Source organism: Petaurus breviceps, unplaced genomic scaffold, assembly GCF_028583685.1.
Source record: "Petaurus breviceps papuanus isolate PSGF00001 unplaced genomic scaffold, PetGlider_PUasm1.0 41, whole genome shotgun sequence".
In the NCBI taxonomy this organism is placed as follows: Eukaryota; Metazoa; Chordata; class Mammalia; order Diprotodontia; family Petauridae; genus Petaurus; species Petaurus breviceps.
The window spans coordinates 5,346,668-5,365,926 of NW_027186320.1; the positions used below are offsets into that span (position 1 = coordinate 5,346,668).

The 19,259-nt window shown below is 34.7% G+C and overlaps 1 long non-coding RNA gene and 1 pseudogene across 1 annotated transcript in view; both read left to right on the forward strand.

The window, feature by feature from the left end:
* The window catches only part of LOC138171052 (uncharacterized), a 576,586-nt gene that overhangs the window by 157,621 nt on the left and 399,706 nt on the right, over window positions 1–19,259 (forward strand). The window lies entirely within an intron of this gene.
* On the forward strand, window positions 5,236–5,335 carry LOC138171107 (U6 spliceosomal RNA; annotated as a pseudogene).

Here is a 19,259-nt window from a genome sequence, read left to right on the forward strand (position 1 = left end):
AGGATGTATTCCCTTGTATGTATACTCCTGATATCTTTTTTTTTTGCTGTTAAAAAGTTTTGTTTTGTTTTGTTTTTGGTCAGGGTCTGGATTACCTTTAACATATGCATATAGATGTAACATGAAAACTGCATCACATATACACATAAAAAACATAAAGAATTGATCCCTAGAAAAAGACTGATAGACAAATAAAAAAAGCCTGAACCATATCTTTCCAATATAAATAAATAGAATATTCTCTAATAATTAATAATAATAAATTAAAATGCATTCTAGTATATATTGAGAATGGAAGAGATCACTTTATTTGTTTTTATATGACATCTACTCTGTAATGCTGCACTCAAACTATTAAAAAAGAGGAGCTTCTTATTTCTCAATTGTTACATACTATAGTTGTCTTGTAAAGTTCATGATTAATAAGACATTTGTAATGCTATTAAAGGAACTTATAATATCTACTATATGTTTTAAAATGAAACTACAGATAAAATATGCATATGTCTTACCAAACATTTTGCTTTTGCTAAAGAAAGCAATATTATTTGAGATTCTAAATTTCAGACTTGCAGTTGTCAAAAATGATTATTTTGACTAAAAGCATGTTTGGGCCACAAAACTGGCACTGTGACTTTTCCACTTAACTAACACTCTCTTCACTCTCCACTAAGTAAACAAACTTACTGCTATTGATTCTCATAGAAATGCAGGGGTATTCCTATGACAACTATATTCAAAGTAAATCACTGAAGAAAAGCCAAGAAGATATTTTTTTAAGGCATAATTAGGCAGATCACAGAGTCAACTTGAGGCAAAAGGTCTGAGGAGGCAAAATTTTCTTAGATGTTGCCTATCGCTTCTTGTGCATATCACTTTTCCTCCTCCTTTACTTTTCTCTTCCTCCAACTGTGTTATATTTTCTTGACTTTTTTCTGTTGAGATATAAATCAAACTAAGTTCATTCACATTGATGTGCTATCACCCAGCCACCTTTTCACCCATCTCACTGTGCTCATCTGTAAAATAAGGTGGTTTGAACTGAATTATATTTGAAAGATCTGTTAGAGACATAATTGTTTAGGACTACAAAAATTGTATTAAAATAAAAGTTGAACTGAAGTAAGGGCTTATACTTACCAAAAAGGGATAAAGTGATAATTCAATTCAATTCTATAAGCATTTATTAAGTTCCTACTATGTGGATGTACCATGCTGGCCACTGAGGGAATTCAATACAAAAAAAAAAACTCAAGGAGTTTACATTCCTTTAGTTTAAGTAATAGTAACAATAGAAAATATCCTGGGTATAGGAAGCACTACCTCAGCCCTAGGAAGTACTCCACATTATCCTAATGACAGTACATAGTTGTATGTCTTCTGTTTAAGTGCAAAGTCAAGTCAAGGCAATCACCTTTAACAAACACATACTATGTGCCAGTCACTGTGCTAAGCATGTATTTATTTGGACAATACCATCGGTTTCAAATATGTCTCATTGTCACTGACTAAAATTGGTTAAGTTTGGTGCCAGGTATTCACAGGAGCTTCTGAAATTTGTTTTAAACTCAGGAAGCATTGTTCCATATATATTTCCATGAAGATTTCATATAAGTGCTTGAACAAACATTTAGCTGATTTTTGTAAAGCTCCATCCCTATAAGAGGTTTAGTTTATATTTAGACTTAATATAATAATCATCTTTCAATTTCTACTTTGTGAGAATAATATACTGCTTATATCCCATTTGCATGTGATGAATACAAAGTATCTATGAGGAAAAATTGTTTTGCAAAGTACTATTGGGATTTTAATAGACTACGTAAAGGACAGATGGTTTGAGGAAAAAAATGAAATGACCTAAATTTAATCAGGATTGGTAAATGTCATCTGTTCTGATTATATGTGAAAAAACTCAAACTTTACATTGCATTATATGTAATAGCCTTCTAAGTATGCTCACATTTACTTAAACCCCACAAATAAATACCAAATATAAGCCTTTTTTTTCTTTTTAGTTTTTCTGTCTTCTGCTAGTCTTTGACTTTGGGAGCTTCACTCCTAGCTTAGTGGATGTTCAATTTTAAGCTTGATAAAAGCCTGGTATCTACAGATTTTCAACTATAATAATGAAATACCAGTAGTGCTGTTTTCATTATTTATTATTTTATATTTTAACAAATGACATGAAACCCATAGACCATATTTTATTGCTTTATGACTAGTTCTCTGAATAGAGTGGAACTTCTCCTCTGAGACAAGAAACCAAGTTTTTGGCATTTTCCCCAGCCCATACAGTATAATGGTTTTGATATTAAATTATTGAAGGTTTGATGAAGTTCTATTGAAGGTAATTTTTTTTAAAAAACAGACAATTCTATTGTTTTATATTATAGCTAGAGCTGGTATAAGAGATGTCCATTTAAAGTGAATAGTATCTAGTCCCCAGAGACTGAAATGAGATGGTACCTCTAGAAAAAAAAAAAAAGATAGATGTATCAAGGATTCCCAAGGGGATTATTTAGGATATAGCAGGAATATGGTGACTATTCTATAAGCAAAAAGGGGAAAAAAGAACGGTTTCTGCTTTGTTACCTTTTGTTTCAACATTTCTACCTTTTTATGCAATATTATGAATGTACTTGTTTTTAAGAACACTGTAATTGTCAAAAGCCTCAAGGAGAACAAATATAACTAATGGGTCTTCTGCATGACTTGAGATTTTTCTCTCATGGGCAAGCATTGATTGAACTGTATTTAAAATTAGTATTTCCCCAAAGCATTACATTTTCCCTATTATCCTTTGTTAAAATGTATAGCATGTTCACAGGCTGCTTACTGGAGTACATACAGAAGAAGTACAGAAGACAAATATTTTTCCCAGTGCTGTACCTCAAAATAGAAACAGTCCCAAGTGAGTTTATAGGGGAAAATGAGCAAGGCTGGAATAATGCTCTCACAAAGCTGGCAGTAGGAAATTTTTATAACTCAATACCATTCCTCTCTTTAAAGGGGAATGACTCACTTTCTAACCACAAGTCTAACTATTATACCTCTCAGATGACAAGAAATGATATTATATGAATTGATAATTCTTGAGCCAGCTTATAGCCAGAATTAATACAATATTAAAATAAACGAGGCCCAGGAAACCTACATAAGAAAGGTATGAAATTACCACGAGTCAATTTTATAAAAGTAAATGTACAGTAAGCTACTTTGATCCCTGCCTCTCTCTGAACTTTCCATGGTAAATTAAACTTTTTTTCATGAAGACACAGTACCAAAATGCTCTATAATGATCTTTTATTCTGCTTGTGTGTACAAAAATCAGTATCTTTGTAAGGCTAGTTAGACAACAATAGAAAGAAAGAAATTTGAAAAAAAAATAATACAGCTCTATGCATTCCTCCCATGGGAAACTAAGGAAGTGCTAACACACACATAAATATTATACACACACACACATTTTTTTGTATTAAAAAAAGTGAACATGATATTTGTATGTGTTTTAGTTGTATTTATTAAAATTGATTCTTCTCTGGTGCAAATTAGGTATCTGACTGAATTAATTTTCCATTTGGGAATCAATGATGTTCTTATTTATTTCTTGGCCTTGAGATAGCACTGTCCCAATACAATCAATGAGTATGAAAATTTTATATACTTAATGAATGCATATTTCCATTATCAAAGAAGTAACTGTGTATTAATTTCCAAAGTATTTCATTGTGTCAGGATGAACTGCTGCCCAGATTTAAAGGTTCTTGAGACTTGTAGAAAATATACTTGGGTTGGCTAGGTGGTACAGTGAATAGAGCACCAGCCCTGGAGTCTAGAGCACCTGAGTTCAAATGTGGCCTCAGACATTTGACACACTACCTATGTGACTTTTGGGCAAGTCTCTTAAGAACAACTGCCCTCCAAAAAGCAAATACATACACATACATACATACATACATAAGCATATGGTCACAAGGATGGTCCCTGAAAATTCTTCAGAGTAACCCAAACTCTGTAAGAGCCTTCTGACATGTGTGGATCAAGGTAATAAAGTAGGTTCATCATATATTTTATAATCAAGCAATAGAATGAATCTCAAAAAGACAGCAATAACATTTCTGGTAGTAGAAGAACCCACTGACAGTAGAAGAAACAAACCATCTTAAAAAATAAAAGAACTGATCAAAGTCCCAAGGTTAAGGACAAAAAAAAAATCCCAATTGACTCACTTCTGAAATAATAAAGATAGGTGTATAGAATGAATGTTTATATATGATTGAATGTATATATTCATATACATGTGGCACATGCACAAATGCTATATAATCAACATGGTGTCATAGACAGAAAAAGACCTCTAAATAATGAGGTCTCCTACTCAAGTCAGCCTCTAACCCATACCATCTATGAAGTTCTGGGCCAGTCATTAAAGTTATCAGAGGGGCAGGGGTGGGGAACCTACAACCTTGAGGTCACATGTGGTCTTCTAGGTCCATGGGCACAGTCTTTGGACTAAGTTCAAATTTTACAGAACAAACCTTTTATTAAAGGGTTTTGTTCTGTGAAGTTTGTATTCAGTAAAAAGAAGACCTGAAGACCCAGAGTGCTACATGTGGCCTTAAAGGCTGCAGGTTCCCCACTCCTGATTAAACAATTCTCCAATATTATTAATTTAGTTGGTTCACATGAGTAGAGGAGGTATCCTTAAATTAATAAAATCATAGAACTAATCCCTGTTCTCATACTTATAAATGCTAAATAGGATGAACCCCTATAATTTCAGTATGAAACATATTCTTTGGAAACATCTTGTGACATGCATAATAATAAATAATTATAAGAATATTAAGTAATATAATATTTTAATTGTTCAGTTGTTTTTCAGTTGTGTCCAAATTTTAGTGACTCTACTTGGGCTTTCCTTGGAAAAGATCCTAGAGTGATTTTCCATTTCCCTCCTCAGCTCATTTTATGGATAAGAAAACTGAGGCAATCAGGGTTTAGTGACTTGCCCAGGGCCATGCAGCTAATGAATGTGTGAGGCCACTCAGCTTTGAAGTCAAGAAGATGAGTGTTCCTGATTCCAGGCACAGCACAATTTCTACTGAACAACCTAGTGGCCCCAAGTGATATGCTATAGATATAATATAATATGCTATTATATTAAATAATATAAAAGTTAAATAGCATAATCATAAATACTACTACTAATTGATAATAATGAAAACTAGCTTGTATTAGCTACAAATATATTAAAATTTGAATGATACAAAGATTGGCATGACCCCAGGGCAAGGAGATCACACAAATTTTTTAATCATTCCATATTTTGGAGGTGTATAGGTGCTCAGGAAAGACTAAAAGTTCTGGTGTGAGGGCTGCCTATACTTTTTAAGGGCTATTTTCCATTTTTGGTGTCCACCTCATTAACTTAGCTCTCATCTATAAGAACAGGGGGCTATGTCATGCATAGCAGCCACAGCCTTTACTGGGCTTTTTGACAGACAGGATAAATTAGATTGATAGGCCTCAGATCTCTCAGTGAATTAGAGAGATTCCAAACATGTCAAGCAACTCCCTGTGTAATGGGTGGCTTAGAATACTTTGTTCCAATGGTCATGCAGCTGAAGTAGGCACTGTGGAACATTTAAAGCTTGGTGAGACATCAAAGACGCTGAGATCATCCTTTGTATCCCAGGCCATCAATAAAATCTTGACTTTTGTGTTGGCACTTGACTTGGATGACTTTGGAAGAAAAAGTGAAGCACATGATTTCATCCAATACTGCCTCCCTTAAGTCTTATTTGTGCTCCAATCAAAAGACATCACCCACCCAATTTTACCATTTTTATTTCCCTCGAAGTCCTTATAACAAGAGGTAAGTGATGAAAAGCAGGTATGGATATAATTGTAGCTGTAGTCACAACCCTACACACAGGCAGCCCAGGACACAGGGCCATCTAACTATGTCACTAGATTTGATAAGCAGCAGTGGTATTTGATAACCCCCAGGAATCTGAGCAGCCTGTTTTTAAAAGCACACTGCTCATCCCTGTGTATGAGGAACGGAGTTAAAAAGACCCCCCCAAAGTTGTTTGCTTCATATAAATAAACCTGGCTTTCTTATTAGGGCAAGTGGGGATCTCATCCTATGTTCAAAACTCCAAAAAAAATGAAACTGTGAAGATGATTCCACATATCATGAGTACATGGAATGTGATTATGAATAACAAGAAATCCAGTAAAGCTGAAAGATGAACAGCTCTTGCTGTGAGAAAACTCACCAGGTATCACATCCAATTAGCAGCCCTGAGTGAGACAAGGCTAGCAAAAGAACACCACTTTAATGAAGTCAGAGCAGGATACACTTATTTTCCTGAAGTAGTCAAGTGTAAGGGAATGCCATGAAGCTGGCATAGATTTCACAATAAAAACTAATATATTCAACAAGATTGTATACTTCTCTAAAGAAATGAACTACAGACTCATGAAAATGCAGTCCCCACTTGCAGGAAAGCAGCAAGCCTCCATCATCAATGCATATACTTCTCCAGTGATGAATTCTGATGAAGTCAAAGAAAGATGTTCTGAAGACCTGGAGACCTTCATGTTCAATGTTTCAAAAGTGGACAACCTTATAATTCTGGGTGATTTTAATGTCAGAGTATGCACAGACTATAAGACATGCCTGGGAGTCATAGGGAGAAATGAAATGGGAAATAGCAACAGCAACTGTCACTTTTAATCATCAATACTATCTTCCATTTACCTACTTGTTTCAGGTTTTTTCTAGTTTCAACATTAGATTGAGCTAAATTTGTTTTGATGACTTTTTGAATATATGAAATATGTTTTCATTTACTTGTACTTTTTGTTTATATAATGACTTCTCAAAGGTTGAAAAATTACTGGAAAGTATAGTTATAAATAAAATTTTCCTCAAGTTGATAAAAAAAGATTTATTTAAAATTATCAGCAAGTATTATTTGTAATGAGGACAAGCTAGAAATTTTCCCAGTAAGATTAGGCATGAAATAAGGATGCCCATTATCTCCAATATTATTCGATAATGAATCAGAAATCCTAGCAATATCAGTAAAAGAAGAAAATGAAATAGAAGGAATCAAAATATGAAATGAGTTAATAAAACTATCTCTTTTTGCAGATGATATGATTTTATACTTCAGAATTACCAAAGATAACTAAAAAAGTTATTTGAAACAAATTGTTTCTTTCTGGCTGTTTGCTGTATTTTCTCCTTGACCTGGGAACTCTGGAATTTGCTTGCAATATTCCTAGGAGCTTTCCTTTTGGGATCTCTTTTAGGAAGTGATTGGTGGATTCTTTCCATTACTATTTTACCCTCTGGTTCTAGAATATCAGGGCACTTTTCTGTGATAATTTCTTGAAAGATGATATCTAGGCTCTATATTTTTTATCATGGCGTTCAGGGAGATGAATAATTTTTAAATTATCTTTTCTCCATATAATTTCCATGTTAGTGGTTTTTCCAATGAGATATTTCTCATCATCTTCTATTCTTTCAGTCTTGATTCTGTTTTATAATTTCTTGATTTCTCATAAAGTCATTAGCTCCCATAGACTCCATTCTAATTTTGAAGCAATTATTTTCTTCAGTGAGCTTTTAAATCTCCTTTTCCATTTGACCAATTGTCCTTTTTAAGTTATTCTCCTCATTAGCTTTTTGGACCTCTTTTGCCATTTGGGTTAGTCTATTTTTAAGATGTTATTTTCTTCAGTATTTGGTGGTGGTGGGGAGGGTCTGTTGAGTTGTTTTTCATGATTTTCTTGCATCACTATCATTTCTCTTCCTTTTTTTCTCCTCTTCTTTTAATTGATTTTCAGAATCGTTTTTGACCACTTCAGTGGCCTGAAAACAATTCATGTTTCTCTTGAAGGCTTTTGATGTAGGAGCTTTGACTTTGTTGTCTTCTTCTAATTGCATATTTTCTTTTTTGTCACCAAAAATGATTCTGTAGTCTGACTTTTTTACACTATTCATCTTCCCAGCTATTTTCTAAGTTCTGGTCAAAGCAGGACTCTGCTTCCATTGATAGTAGGGGGTGGGTATATCATTACAGGTTTCTGGGTTTTGTATCACCCTCTGGATCCCCCACCATCTGCAGACCCATTGCACCCAAAGCAGCCACTGCTGCTACTGCCACTGCCACCACCCCAGTCACTTCTGCCACCCTGAGACTAGGGCCAGACTGCATGCTCCTTTTTCACCCAGGTCCCACAGAGATCCCCACTGATTTTCCACACTGTGCTCAGTGTTTGTGGATTCAGAATTCTGGAAATCACTGCAGCTGTCAGTGATTCAATCCCCTGATGCCTGCTCTGGCCTCATGACACCTGGCACAGCCCATGTCAGACTGTGCTCCACTTCCAGCTCAGTGTGATATATCCTTCCCATTGGTCTTCCAGGCTGCTGGGCTGGGGATATATTTCACTCTGTCGTTTTGTGGGTTTTGCAGCTCTAGTATTTGTTTAGAGTAATTTTTTACAGGTATTTCTAGGGGTTTGCAGGTAAGCTCAAGCAAGTCCCTAATTTTATTCCACCATTTTAGCTGCATAAATCTTATTTCTCTTCCCAGTCTTTCTTCAACTTCTATAATTTGATTTTAAAAATCATTTTTTAGTCCTTCCAATTCATATCCCCCTTTCAGCCTTCACATATAAGTATTTTGATATTATTATCTTCTCCTGTTTTTATTTTGATATTCCCTGTCATCATAATAGCTTTCTATTGTCAGAACTATTTGATTTTTTGGTCATTTTTTTTAGTTGAGCTCTGCTCCTGGTTTACAGGGGGAATTGTCCCATGTTTCTCTTGTTGGTGGCTAGAAGTCTGGTCACTGTATTTCTACCCTGGGTTCTCAGGTGATGGAGCCTTCTCACTATGTTGGAGTGGCCTCGCCTAGTCCAGCCTGTTGTGCAAGGATTCCAGGGCTGTCAATTTGCCTTTTGTGCTGAACCTGGAAATGTCACAGGTGACCTGTTGTGCCAATGACCTGCTGAGCCATGACTGAGGGGCATTGGTTGCTGATCTGTGCTGTGGCTAAGGGCCTTCAGGTGACTTGCCCAGAAACTGTTGGGTTGTTCTTCCCTAGATGACCTTTTCTGAAATCCTTCTAAGTTTTCTCAAGCTGGTAAAAAAAAAAATTCACTCTAACTTTCTGAGTTCTGACTCAAAAATCTGTTTAAAATCTTAATTTAACATTGTTTCTGAGGGAAACTGGAAGAGCTTGGCTAACTTTGTGGCTTTTCTCCACCATCTTGGCTCCACCCCCAAAAGTGTGTGTTGTTGTTTTTAATAGAGATTGGTGTTGTACTTTATAAAAAGATTTTTCCACATCTATTGATATAATTTGATTTTTAAAACTTATTATTGATATAAACAATTATGTTAAAAAATTTTTCTTATGCTAAGCCAACCCTACATTCCTTATATAAATGATACTTATTCATAATGTATAATCTTTGTAATACATTGTTTTAATGTTTTAGTTAGTATTTTATTTAGGATTTTTGCATCAATATTAATTAGTGAAAGTGATCTTTAATTTTCTTAATGGTATTCTCAACAGAACACCATCAACCATCACTGAAGCCATTGACCACATACCTCCAGTTCAAGTCAATCCCTCTCTAGCCAGACTTACAACTGAAGTTTTGAATGCCATTAGGCTACGATAGTGTGGCAAAAATGTCTGGTGCTCATTCTATTCCACTGGAGATTTACAAGGCAGAGGGTCCACTGCTTTTATGAGAGCTAATTGAAATCTTTCAGGTTACATGGTAAGAGTTTATCCCCCAAGAATTCAAGGATGTCTCTATTACCCATCTGTTCAAAAGAAAGGGAAATAGCTTAGTTGGAGATGACTATAAGGGATGGGACATCTTTCTCTTAATCACTGCTGACGAGATTCTAGTCAGAGTTCTCCCTAATAAGTTGATCCTTTGCTCAAAAAATTGTCAACCACCTAAGGCCTAAGGAGGTTTGTAAAAGGGCCAATGAATGGTAAATATGGTGTTAGCTGCTCATCACTTCTGGAAGAAATGCCAGGAGAAAAACAGAAGTCTGTACACAGTAATCCTTGAAATGTCTTAAGGTCTTTAATACTGTCAATTTTGAGGTCTTATGAAGATCATGAAAAAATTTGGTTGCCCAGAGAAATTCATCAGTATTATAGGCCAGTTTCACAATAAACTTCTTGCTTGGGTGCTCTCTTGCTTTCCCTGTCCCCAGTGGAGTGAAGTAAGGCTTTGGGGATTTTACCTTTCTTTTTAAGCATAATCTTTTTAGCTGTGTTGTGAGGCATCTTCATTGAGCACAAAAACAGTAGCAAGGTCAGCTATGACACTGATGGTAAATTATTTAACTTGAAATGGCTACAAACCAAAACCAAAGTGGACAGAGAGTTGATAGGAGACTTTTTGTTTGCAGATGGTTGTGCACTCAATGTAGACTCTGAGGTTGAGATACAATAAATTATGGATTCTTTGCTGCTTTTGCTAATGTTGGCTTAAAAATAATCAAGAAAACACAGGTTCTCCACCAATCAGCATCACATCATCCATACATGGAACCATTAGTTACAGCAAATGGAGAAATTCTAAATTCTGTGGATAAGTTCACTTACCTTGGCAGTATGTTTTATAGGAATGTCCACATAGATGATGAGGTTGTTGGTCACATTACAAGAGTTAGGTCAGTCTTTGGGAGGCTCCAAATGAAAGGGTGAGAGAAAAGAGGTACGTACCTGCCTATCAAACAGACAAGTATGTACCTGCCTATCAAACAAACATAGTGCTGACGTTACCATTGCATGTCTGTGAAACCTGGCTAGTCTACCAGCACCATGCCATTTGAATTGACTTAGGGGGATTCTGAAGATCATCTTAAAATTAAGGTACTGGACACTAAGGTCCTTTCTTGAGCTGAGCCCCCAAGCAGTTAAACTCTACTGCAGAAAGCAAAACTCAAATGGACTAACTATATTATTTTGAATGTCAAATGTATATCTCCCTAAAAGACTATTTTATAGAGAATTCACACAAAGTAATGCTTACAGCAAGGGCAGAAGAAGTGTTTCAAGGACACTCTCAAGGTCTCACTTAAGAACTTTGGAATCTATTGTGAGATATGGAAGACGCTAGGGCCAGATCACCTTTCATGGTGTGATCATATCAAGGAAGGTGCTGTGCTAACTGAATAAATCAGAATTACAGTAGCTCAAAAGCAATCTGGGATGCATAAATTTAGATACATCTTCATTCCAAGTATTCTTATAGACTATTTGTGCCTGACATTTGGTAAAGTATTTTGACCTTATGCTCATCTGATCAGCAACCGCTGGACCTTGACCCTGACATAGTGATGTCTTCAAGCATGAAGAATGACAATTATATAGCGTTTTAAGATTTGCAAAACACTATGCAAATATTGTATAATTTAATCCTTACAACCACGCTGTTAAGTAAATGCTATTATTATCCCCAAGTTACAAATGAGAAAATTGAAGCATACCAGTCAAGTGACTTTTCTAAGGTCAGATATAGCTAAAAAATTTCTAAGGTCAAATTTGAACACAGGTCTTCTTAACTTTAGAGGCAGCACTCTATCCATGCTGCCACTGGTGCCTACTCCTACTTACTATACACATTTTCTTTGTTTTTTGCCTTGCTTAAATCTCATTCTTCTAGGATTCCAGGATTCATAATCATCCAGCTTTAGAAAGGGAATATTTCTACACCTTCTTCATGAATACTCTCACAGATTTTTTTTTCCTTGTGCTTCAGATATACTGCTTCCTTTTCTCTCTCTTCCTCTCTACCTTGCTGCTTCAGTTCACTATCCTTAGGGTGAATTATCAAGCTTCTCTCCTCTACTAAGAATGGTTGTGTCACAATGTACTGTCTTTAGTGGTCTGCTCTTAATTCTATATACTCTCATTTATCTCTTCAGCTTACATGGATTTACATATGATTTCCATAAAAATTTCTTTCAGATTTGTATACCTGTTCCTAGTTTCTGTCCTGAATTCTAGGCCTGTCTTGTCAAATGTTTTCTGGATATATCTGCCTTCATGTTAGCACATTCAAATTAATCTGTCCAGAATAGAACAAATTATCTTTCCCCTTAAAGTGTTTATTCCTATTGAGGGCTACACTAGCCTTCTAGTCACTCAGGTTTACAATCTCAGCCATCTATGACTTTTCCTTCTCCCACACTCTTCATATAAAATTAGTTGCTGTGTCTTGTTAGTTCTTTTCCCATAACATCTCTCATAAGTTCTATTTGCTCCCATTAGCCAAATTCAGTTCCTAATGACCTCTTAACAAGGTTATTGTAGCAGGTTTCAAATTGGGATTCCCGATTCCAATCTCTTTCTTTCAAATATATCCTCTTCTTGGCTACCATAATATTAATCTTAAAAATATAACTTTTACTATGTTTCTTCCCTGTACCTAAATTTTCAGTCTTTCTGAATTATCTCAGTGATACAATATAAACTCCTCTCCTAGAGCTTTTATAGAACTCCTATGCTCTAACGTCACCTTCTGGTCTCATTTCATATTATTTCAATCCACCGATTCTGTGTTTTCATCAATTTGACATCATAGCTATCCACCAATTCAAAATTTTTTGTTTAGGCTTTACCTATAACAGTCCATGCTGGTAGCATACTCTCTTTTCTGCCTCTTGGAATACCAAAATTCCCTTTATAGAGTTCAGGTCAGGAGCCACCTCTTATGTAAACACTTTTGTAATCTACCCAGTTGATAGTGATCTCTCTTTCATCAGATTGTCAAACAAGAAGTTTAGGACTACTGAAAGCATAGAATTTTCCCCAAAAGCAATCCATCCTGAATATCTTCTACTACTCAGATTCTGAGTCTAATTTACTGTCCATGTTAAAAATACCTAACTTGATATACTAAGGAAATTAGTTGTCCATTCCATTTAAAGTCGTAATACAGGAAAAGTAACTTTTATTTTATCTTCTTTTCTTTTTAAGATATCAGTGAATGTTGGGGCGTGGCTAGGTGGCATAGTGAATAGATCACTGACCCTGGAGTCAGAAGGACCTGAGTTGAAATCTGGCCTCAGACACTTCAAACTTACTAGCCATGTGACCTGGGCAAGTCACTTAACCCCAATTGCCCTGCCTTTCCCCCTCCAAAAAGAAAAAAAAAAATAGGTATCAATGAATAGAGTGATTTCTTTCATATAGTTATGGAAATAATTGTTTTGTCTATTTCTTGCATAAAATGAACTAAAAGTAAATATATAAATATATATGTGTGTATCTGTGTGACTGTGCACACACATACATAGTGATAACTTATTAATTATTTTAATTCTCCTGGTTTTTTTTGTAAAGCTGTTGGATAAAGAATTCTGATTAATTCAATAAACCTGTCAAAAGTACTGATGCTGAAGTAAGACTTCTATGTGAATTTTTTAAACATGCTCTTTTTCTTGTTCTGATTTTTGTTTTCTTTTTCTCCAAAGTTTCTCTAAATTGTTAATACCCTTTCCAATTTACATGGTTCCTTTCTGTTTTCCTGGTTAGGTAGTCACTTTGGAAATCATCTCCTTAGTGCATTAAGAATCATACCTTCCAATATAAGTTCAAAGTACTCAAATACAATCTAAAGTTACGCAAAAAATGTGCTTCAATATGTGAGAATTCCCTTTTGTAGAAGGGAAAGCATGGAAATGAGTTTTATTTTTCCCTCATGTTAAATCATAGAGTAAACCTTATTATTTTAGTCTTCAATCTGAGAAATAATTTACATAGATTTGTCTCTGTCATGGAATGGCTAATCCTCTCACCTTACTATCACTTTGAGATGCTTATAATTTTACTTCCTTTGTCTAATGCCCTCTGAGACAGATAATATTACTGAGAACATTATCCTAAAGAATAGTGCAGATGGAAACTAACCACAGAGGAGTAAAGGATGTAAAAGTCAGAATCATGAAGATTAAGTTGATGATGGTGATCAGATCACCGAAAATTAGCTAAAGAAACAAATTTCACCCTCCATTAGCTATAGTAAACAGAGGCAGATTCTGAGAGACAAGATTCATTATTCTGTCCTTTGCCTGCTGTATTTCAGGATCATCACTCATCCATTACATACTGTTTGTCTATTTCTTAGCTCATAATACTTGATAATTATATAACCCCACCCAGCCCCCAGGAGCTCAGCTTAAGATCGAATATTTATTTGTAATAATAGGACAATTTATGAAAAGGAGTTAGCGCCTTTAGAGCCTGTGGATGGTAGAGCAACTAATCCCATTGAGTTAATATTAAAAGTTTTATATATGTGTGTGTGTGTATGCACATATATAATATATATATATATATATACAAATATATGTGTATAATTTTAAGATGAGTTAAAACAAACTTTTATTAGATTTGTGATACTTAATTCTTTAAATGAAATCTGTTAAATAAGCTTGAAATTGATCATTTGAATAGCTTGTGAAAATAAGATTCATTGACTTAATTGGTGTTCAATTTTTCTCATATTTTTATATTCCATATCTCATTTCATTTTTTTTTGTATTTTTATGTCTTTACTCATATTTTCCTTTATGCCTGAAAAAACACTTCCTCTTCACTTCTTCCTCTTAGAATCTTTAATTTTCTCCAATGTTCAGCTCAAGTGTGGCTTTCTCCATGACAACTTTTTTCATCCTTATCAGAAATTATTTTGTATGTTGACATGCTGTTTCCTATAATAAGATGCAGGATCCTAATTATTGTTCTTTTCTCTTTTTTTATTCTTTCTTTCCTTCTCTTCTATTTTCTTTTCCATTTTTCCTTCACTTATTCCCCTCCTTACCTTCCTTCCTTCCTTCTTTCCTTCCTTCCTTCCTTCCTTCCTTCCTTCCTTCCTTCCTTCCTTCTTTCCTCCCTTCCTTCCTTCCTCCCTTCCTTTTTTCCCTCACTTCTTTGGTCCCTCCATCTCTCTCTCTCTCTCTCTCTCTCTCTCTCTTTCTTTCTTTCTTCCTTCCTCTCTCTCTTTCTCATAAATCTCTATAAAATTCTGATACCTAGAGGCACTTAATAAATGCTGATTGATTGATGAGTATTATTGCTATCTCTGGCTCACTTCCAAATCATTCCATGTGTCAATTTTTGCCTAACCTACTCTATCTTCTTCTCATTTCCTAGTTTTCTCTAATTCCCATTCTACAAAATATGCCTCAAAGATCAATTCTTCCACATTTTTTCTTAATTATAGATGGCAGTAGTAGCTACAATCATTTAAATGCCTACTTCAATCCTTCCAGCTTCCCCTTATGTGTAATTGTACATTGTTTTTCTCCTTGATTATTATATCACATTTGCTTATTTTCTATACAACTTCCAATAAGTTCAGTAGATCTTATATATCTTGGGGGAAAAAACTCATATGTGTGCTCTTCCTACATATTTCTCTCCTCCCAAAATCATCTGATAAAATGTTTTCTACATAATAGCAATTCAAAATCAGTTTCCTGACTGAACATTTAACTGGTATCTACATCTTAGTTTATTCAGTCCTAGGTACTACCCATCCCACCCCCACTTCCCACTACACCATCCTGTGGTAGACATTCTTTTACCAATGTTTGAGCAAAAAAGCTCAGCAAGAAATCTTTACAAAACCATTAAGTCAAGCAGGTAGAGAGGTGTTTTATATTATTTTTTCCCTTGAGAGTATTTTTCCAATTATATGTGAAGATAGTGTTAAACATTAATTTTTTTGTAAAATTTTGATTTCCAAATTTTTCTCCCTCTTTTTCCTCCTGTCCTCCCTCCCCAAGAGAGTAATACAGCAAGTAATCTGATATAGGTTATACATGTGCAATCATGTTAAACATATCTACATGTTGTGAAAGAAGAATCAGAACAAAAGAGAAAAACCATGAGAAAGAAAAAAAAGTGAAAAATAGTATGCTTAGATCTACATTCGAATTTCACAGCTTTTCCCCCCTCTGGATGGGAATATAAGATTTAAGGTGATAAATGATGAAAGAATACAATCAACAGCACTCAAAAGTTACACAGATCTCAGTGTCTAAGTCGACAATGTTTCTGTTGCTTATTGTTAATTACTCAAGTTCAACTTTCGTAGTGAAGAGATTTTCTGCAAAGTACTCTTGTTCTCACCACTACAAAAAGCCCTGGTTAAAAAGACAGTGCCCCCATCTGGCCATCATTTGTTCAGGATATGTTTCTCCTTTTCCCATACAGGTCTCCTCGTTTATTTCATTTTTCTTAGTATGTGCTTTTGTAACTTTAATTTGAAGAGATATATTTATTTCAAATAAAACATGTTTCCCAAATTATTTTCAATACTACATTTCTATTTGTTTCTAGAATTGTATTTCTCATTCCTCAATTGGTAGTAAAGTTATGTTTTTTTTTCTTTTTGCAATCTTAAAGTGAATAAATGCAGTAAGCACAGTGCTGCATGTTTTTTTCAATTATTCAATTCAATTAGCTCTCCTTTCCAAGTTTTAATCAATTCTTCACTATTCCTCTTACATCCAATCAATCACAATATGCTAACAACATCAGATAGCCGCTCAGTCCCAAAAGAGGATGAGAACTATTTCAAAGGCCTCATGTCAATCATACCCCAGGGAAAGTCTATTTTTTTTTCTTGTTTAAGTGGGACTGGAATTGTGAGGAGATAAATATTGTATATGTTTTCAGATCTCAGAATATTATAATTTCATCTACCTTCCTTTTTGGTGGTTGTTTCTTTGAATATCATAAAGAAAGAAAAGTAAAAATTTGAAAATATTTCAGTTCTCAATAAACAAAACATACCTGTAATCATGTGATCTTAATTTGAAAAGACCAATATGATAATATTGCTGCCATGTTTTAATATTTCATCATTTATATTAAGTCAGTGGAGATATTTTGGAATGACTATCGAATTTGTAGTTCAAAGACATAGGTTTGAGTTCTGCTTCTGCAATTTACTACCTATGTGGCCTCAGGCAAGCCACATACACTATCAGAGAAAAAGGATGCACATCTGCAAAATGAAGCTAAAAATTCTCACCTTACTTGTTTCATTAGATCATTAGTTGGGTCTACTGAACTAATGTATGCATTTGAATTCTTTAGATCCACTAACTCCATTTATGGAGAACCATCAGCCCTCTTACTAAAACAGGATTAAAAAATTTCACTGTTTAAAAATATATTGTCGAGGCACCGTGATGTAGAAGAGAAAACATTGAACTTGGAGTCAGTAAAACTTGGATTCAGATTTCAACTGTGCTTACCAGTTATTGATTCTGTACAAATAGAACCTTATCTCTCAGTCTCTTCATCTGTATAGGGAGGAAGTTAGCCTCAATGGTCTCTAAGGTCTCTTGTAGTTCTGTTATCTATGACCCCATGAACCACAATCATATTGCCTATTACACTTATAGTAGACACATAGATATACACATACACATAGATGTTAAATACTTACTGGAGCCAAGTTGGACTGGTATATGAGTCAATCAAATTCACAAAAATGACTGTATGTAGCTTATACACTTTAACTTAGAATTTCTTGCCTTCTTCCCTATCAGCATGATCACTTTCTTTCTCTTGCTTTAGGGATTATCATCAAATGAATATCATCAGAACCTCTGTAAAGGGCTTACAAATCAACTATCCTATGGTCCTACTGACAATTCACTTAAGTACTCACTCAAAAATGCCTTTTGCTCTCCACCACTTCTCTGTATGTCTTGTCTCCCATTTTTGGAAGGCAAGCTCCTCAAAACCTTCCGACTCCTCCGGCTTCCTTCAAGATGCAGCTCAAATCTACAAAATTTGGTCTCTTCCACAAGAACCTTTTTCAGGTCCTACTCTCAGCTAATGCTTTCCTTCTAAGATTGTCTTTTATTCACACTGCATATATCTTGTATGTTCATAGTTATTTTCATTATGCCCCTGCCATTAAAGTCACCTAGGTAATACAGGGGTTATTGCACAAACCCTAGTATCAGGAAGACCTGAGTTCTAATCCAATTTCAGAAACTTACTAGCTGTGTTATTCTAGACAAGTCACTTAAACTCTGAATGCCTCAGTTTCCTCAACTGTAAAATGAGAAAAATAATAGGATCTCTGTCCCATAGTTGTTGTAAGGATGAAATGAAATATTTAGTGCTTAGCACAATGCATGGCCCATAATATATGCTTAATAAGTATACATTACCTTCATCCCCAATAAAATTTGATCTCATTGAGATCAGATTTTGTGTTGATGTAATTTTTTAAATCCCTGTACTTAGTAAGGTGTCTAAAACTTAGTAGATACTTAATAAATGCCTATTATTGAGGGTTATGAAGATGATGATAATGATGATGGTAGTGGTGGTGGTAAAATGACAATGGCAAGTTAAAGCTATTCCTAAATCTCCTTGTAAAACCTCTGAGTGAGATCTGAGAGAACATGTAATTAAAACCAGGAAAGATGGTCAGAAATATAGTGGCCTTTCAAGGCGAGCCATCTCTTTGTGAATTCTAGAAAGTGAATGGAATTGGGGGAAAATAAGTATAACATTAAGGACTGGTTTTTAGTTGTGAGTTCTAGAGGGATTACTGGAATTTTTAGGCAAATCTGATTGCTAAAATAAAGGGAGGAGGTTAACCCAAATGCAAGAATGATCCCTGAACACTTGGTACTTAGCTTTTGACAGACTGAATTAAAAATAATTAGGATAGCTAGAGTAACAGTACTTCAGTATTTGTTGACTGTAGGGCAAAACAGTAGAAGTGGAATTGATTAGTTCTAATTCTGAAGGTAGGTGAGTAACAGGTTGTCCATGTTTCTTATATTTCAGGAGTAACAGGCCTTAGAATTTCATACAAACAGATTGTCAATGACTTGGTGGTGACTATGATGTGATTAATAAATGTATTTGTTAATGGATAATTATTATATATGAGTATATATATATATATATATATATATATATAAAAATACCGTGTTTCCCCCCTATTAACACTGTTTTTTTTTTTTTTTTTTTGGACAGAAAAGCATCAGAGGGCTTATTTTCAGGGGAGGGCTTATTTTAATGAACATTGACAGCAATTTTAATAAACAGGTAAATGTGAACAAAAAATGTACCCTTATTCAATAATGAATTCAATAAAGAACAGGATGACACGCTCACTGCTTCAGCTCTGATTGGATGCAGCTT